Raw genomic sequence first — 6,000 nt, 5'->3', positions numbered from 1 at the left:
ATTACCCGCACGCAGATGTCGTAGTGTTTCTCCGAAGCATTTAAGGCTTGATGTATGCTATTATAAAAGCAATGTGACGGCGGCTGCTTTGTCAGCACGCTGTGCCGTTCCACTGGCTGACGGCGACCGGCCGCTGAAGAAGCAGCTGACTGGGTTGTGACTAGATAGAGGCCTTTTTCTAAAGTACTGTATGTTCATTTTGTAAATGATTCTCTTGGGACAACTTATAAGTCTCCTTTCTCTCCTAAATGACAACAATATATTTACAACATGTAGTCAAATCTGTTTTGAAGTGTTCTTTCTCCTTTTTTTCCAGTGAAAATAAACACAATCCATATTTCCTACAGGCTGATGGTGCTACTAGGAAAGCAACCACGTACATTTACTGATCCACTTGCATGACACAGAGGTGACATCATCGCCTAAAAAAAAAAATCCCATTGGTTGCTTTTAAATTGAAGCTCTGTCTGCGGAATTGTCCACGGAGCAGTGAGGAGTCTCTCTAATGAGGCTGAATCATGTTGTAATTTATGACTTCATACTGAGCCTATTTTGTGCAACAGAATCAATCTCCACAAAAAACAGGATTGCAGCGTGTGCGTGTGTGTGTGTGAGAGAGAGTGATGCCATGACAAGTTTATTCAACCCATAGACAAATTTAATAGAACTCCCTCCCTCTACTTTCATATTGAACTGAAGTCCCTATCCCACAGTCTTGGACAAACATGGAGCAATCAAGGCAAGAAAGCAGACACTCCGGAGGCACTCTTTCAAAGCAAAGTCTCATTTTTCTGTTGTTCTGTCTCACACTTCATCACAAATACAGGCATACAATCACCCTGATCCACTTACCATGTGGAGAGTTCCTCGCCATGGTGGGGGGGCTGGGGGTGCACGAATCAAATTGAATGTTTTTGGGGTGTTTTCTTAGTCAAGATAAATACTCCCCCTCTGATAAATAATGCTTGTCGAGTGTGCATAATGGCTGCAATCAGCCGTGGACGAGAGTACCAGGTCGCGCTGTGAGGCTGAGCAGAGTTCACGGCGCCGTGGACACAGATAAATTATTTAACATCACTTTTAATTAAGTCAGCCCACCCGGCGGCTCATTACAATGGGAAGGCCGAGCTATTCGGCGAGGCGCGGTTCAGTGGTGGTTTCTGCCCGCGTCCGTTTGAAGCTCACTGCGGAGTCACTGCGGGCCCTCGTGCATAACATGGCGGCGGTAATATGGGATCTGACAGCAGACGGGGATCGGCGCTGGTCTTCACGATGCATCAGTCTGTGACACACAGAAAGACACGAGTTACTGCGGCGCAGTCGTCGTCCAAGTGCATACGACAAGTGACGAGCCTTTCTCGACCTGAGGGGATGAGCACTGTTCGACACTGGGAGTGAAAAATGGGAGGCAGGAATCACGTTAAGGGCCTACACAGTTTCCACACGACGCACAGATTAGAAATTAGTGCTCCAATTTGTGTCCTTGACATGATGAAATTTGTGTTTGAGGATCTTGACTGTCCACCAGCACTAACTTGCATCACGGAGTTTCTCGTGGCAGATTTGGGAAGCATCGGCGTTTTAGCTCATTAAATATTGAAATACACAAATTGTTCACTCTGCATTCGCCACTTCCATTTGGATGCAGATAATTTAGGCCAACACAGCGTAAAAGCTGCCTGCCTTCTATAGTTGGCAGAGAAAGCCCTCTTAGAGGGGAGAAATACAGAATAAACAAGCGCAGTGTGGAGGGACGGCTTTCACAGCAGATAAAGTTGAGAACTGAGAAGGAATTAATGACTGAATGACGGCGTGCTGTGCTGCTGGATCTGTTGTTGTTGTTGTTGTTGTTGTTGCAGGTCTCACTGGTGATGATTTGCATGTGACAACAGCAGTACAAGGCATCCTGGTGAAAGTAGCAGACCAATTTGTGATTTATACCTTCTCTATCATTCCTAATTTGGGCTCTATCAGTCTTTTCCTGACTAATAAATTGGTTGTCTTGCACGTTCCTGACCGAATGTCACAACTTTCCGTAACCATGGAGATGGAGGAAACTGCTAAATTGCTTAATAATCTCTTTCTGAGAGTTGCCAGATCGCTATTCATCCGTCGAGTAGAGCAAGAACTACGCTACACGCTCTTCTTTTCCTCTGAACTCTACATTACGCTACATTAGAGCCTTCTCTCTGCGTCCACAAAAAGGAGATCAGGGCTGCGGTTGAATAGTCCTTTCTTCCTAGGAAGGTTCCTAACCGAGTGAAATGACCTGGAAGTATCTGTAAGTTGCTGCCATGATATGAGCTGTTCGAATTCTCTAAATGCAGAGCAAAGGTTCTTCAATGCTTCCTTTCTGTCCTTTATAAAGGAAAACACTAGAACTTCCTCCACCAAAGGACAGAAGATGAGGCCGCCCAGCAGTTCTTTGCATTTGCAACAGCGCAGACGTTAAACACAACGAGCCCCTCGTCTGTCAGAAGCAACCATGCAAGCGTGGGGACCTTTCTGCAATTCCCACAAAAGCAAAGTCATCCGGAGGGGTAGGGGGCTGCACTGGATGCCCCCAGCGGGCCGGGTTACCTTTTACTTTTTGAGCGCAGCCCTTGTGGCCACAGACCAAAACAATCCTGCATTTTTGTGGTCTGACTCTCGCATACTGCAACAAATTGCTATGCGGTCCAGTAGGTAGTGCTAGGCTCTCCAACTGGACCTTCAACGTATCCCAACCCGTTTACTTGGTTTACTTGACCAGGCCAATAAACGTTACTACTTCAAAAAACAAAAAAGCGTGTGCGTATGCACAGTTTTTAAGCATTTCCCTTTAGTCAGAAATACAGAGGCAAGTATCAAACCAGGATAAATAAGAGCAATATCAATAGATCACAAGCACGCCTCCCAGCACAGTAAATCCAAATAACCTCCACTCTGGCTCCCTTTCAGAGCTGTGTGCAATCCTCTTCCACGGTTAAATCTGTGTACAGGATCTGCGAGACGCTTGCTTACCAAATAACTGTAGTGCTTCGCGGCCTGTTAGCACAGCAGGAGAAATACAGGACACATTCCCACAATCTTCAGATGAGGAGGGAACATGTCTGGGTATTTGATTAATGATGCAGCTGGGAGACAGATCTAATTGTAAAAGCAGGATAAACACTCACTCCGAGAAAGGGAACGGCGCAAATCAGACCGCTCCCCAGAGTATTGAGGAAGGAAATTGGTTTAAGGACGAGACAGAGGCTCGCGTACCAATGTGAAGCTCCATCATCCGTCTTTTACTCGCTCTATCTAACCTTCCCCACCGCTCCTTCCATTCAAAAACCCCCACAGAAAACTTTGGGAACGTGCTGTTATTCCGCCTCCCTGTTAGCTGTGCGTGTCTGGAAGGCACAGAGTGAGATCCTTGGATCTGATTTTAACTGATGACTTGGGGAGGTATAAATCACACTTGAATTGCAGCCCTGAGATGTCGGCCATTAAAATACAGTGCCGGGTCCCCGGAATACCTATGAGATGATTGGTAGTCGGCGATGCCGTGCGACACCACTGCATTACCTTATGCAAAAAGGTGTTGAACGGAATGTTGAATACATGTTTAAAAAGCTGCCACGATGTATTTTAAGTAAAGTGTGATTGAGGGAAAGGTAAGTGTAGGAATGTACGTCTAAGGCAGTTCTCCCTTCAGGTTATAGAAGCCACCTTCACACAAGAGAAGGCCGATCGAACGAGTCCAGCTCCGGAAACTGGATTTAGGTGTTAACAAATAATCCGCTGTCCTTTGGTGGAGACAACACAGCGCCACGAGGGAAAGCCTGATGGCCACAAATCACTCTTGCCAAAAGTAAATTAAAGAGCCCGCTAAAAAGCATTTTACATCTAATTACATCACACAAATCGTACCGGGCAGCACACACACACACACACACACACACACACGTTTACCACAGCCATTTATTTGCAATACAATGAAAGCAGCCCTCACTGCGAGGCTTACGGTATTAGGCTTTCCTTATCCAAGATTGCGTTGTGAAAGGGGTTTTTAAGAAAATGACTACCTATGTCTGTGCAGCTGCTGATCCTATTACTTTTACTTTCTTTTTTTTATTCTTGGGAAGCTGATTATAAAAAGTGACTTGAAATGAAAAGATAGTGCCCTTTTTAATACTGGCACCATTTCACTAGATTACGTATCATCCAACTCTACAATATTTTCAGACTGAGGGACAAGTACCGTGGGCCTGGACTCACATCAGAAAGAGGTGATTTTTGGATATAGAATTCGATTTAACTGTTCACCATGAAAAGGCGAAGATAAGAAGAATTGTGTTCGCATGTGTCTGAGTGGTCTTTACGAGGGGGGGGGGGCTATGGATTTTATGGCTAGATGTGTAATTTACTTACTTTTTCAAACTGGAGTCAATGTTTCACTCTCTTTCGCTGCATTTAATGACACAGCTTTAGCATTGCGTGAGCAGTGCCGACAGGCTGAGTGAGCGGTAGAGCTGCATGTGACCCAGAACTCCTTCCTCGTCTTTAGCCAACATGCCATCGGCGGACTCGGGCCTATAAAGAAAAGACTCCATAAGTCACCATGAAAAAATCTCTAACCGGCCAACGGGGTGGAATTCCACACATCATGAGACGAGATTAAGCCCCGTGCACACATCACTAATTAAACTTCTAACGAAGAAAGGCAAAACCAAATCCCCCCCAAAAGGACAATACTTCCATTAAACATGATAAGTGGGTTCCTGTGCCACTATAAAGCTGACACGGGCCAACATACAAGCCGGCACCTCACAGCAGTTACCACTTCTGCTGCCAGCCCTTCAGGTAATTAATGTTCTCTAAAGTTCTCTACACTGCGCCCCTCAAGAAGTGGCTTAAGGGGACTTCTGGAAACCTTTTTTTCCTCTGAGACAGCTCCTGGCAATTTCTTTTTTTTTTATTAATGTGAAGACGGCATTATTAATGAGGCCCTCGAAAAGTTGTGGGGAACTTATAGACTTCATATTGGGTAAACTACCCAAAAATGTTCAGCTCTTCCCAGATGCCTCGGGTGTTTTCAACATATCGCTGTCTGTGCCGCGTTGATTCACTCATCGGACTCTTTGACATCACGTCTGAAACATTCACCTGTGGAGCGACTGAACCCGCTGAACTGAACCCCACCGGACTCTTGGATCGGGCGTACAGCTATTGACATTTCAGTAAGGACTCCCTTATTTGCAGTGATTGCACTCTGGCATCTGTACAGTGTGGTTCACTGGTCCTCTCACCCGGTCATATTTAACATTTATAGGCCGACGGAGCCGAGTCCATCCATCCATCTAAGGCGACCAGTTCAGCGCTGACAGATTTTCCAGTCCGGCAGCCGGTGTTTATGGCCAATTCTTTCACGCTTGGTTCAGGGCTAATAATACTGAAGTCCTTGTGTTTATGTACAGTAAAGCTTGACAGGTTAAAGCCCGCCCTCCCTTTATTTAAGATGCTGCTCATCCTCCACTTTGCCCTGGTCCTTTGATTTAAAAAAAAAAAGAAAGAAAAGAGAAGAATGGGATCTCTGGGAAAACCTTAGTCTATTGATTAAACTGTCACACTTGACCGCTGTGATGGATAAAACTTCATTCAAACATGTCATGCGACGACAGATGGGTGGAAGCTAGAAGAGCGGCTGTGTGTGTGTGTGTGTGTGTGTGTGTGTGTGTGTCACCTTTGCATCATATCTGTATTCAAATGTGTCTTGAACCAAAAGGGCCTTGTGAGTCTCAGCAGAGAAGAAGCTGTTCTATTATTATCCGTCAAGACTCAGCTAGTCTCTGGGGACCAGCCATGTTTGAAAGATGCGTTTGTCTGGGGACTGCCGTGGTGGGCTCCGGCCTGAGCGGAGGGTGAGGTGAGAGCAATGAAGTGCTAAATCAGGTTGAGAAACTATAAACGCAGGCCCACCCCAGACGCCGCTGTTGTTTTGCAGGAGTGCCATTTTGCTAACATGAAGTCTCG

This window comes from Gasterosteus aculeatus, chromosome 4, assembly GCF_964276395.1.
Source record: "Gasterosteus aculeatus chromosome 4, fGasAcu3.hap1.1, whole genome shotgun sequence".
NCBI lineage: Eukaryota > Metazoa > Chordata > Actinopteri > Perciformes > Gasterosteidae > Gasterosteus > Gasterosteus aculeatus.
Note: the sequence above shows the minus strand (reverse complement) of the source record.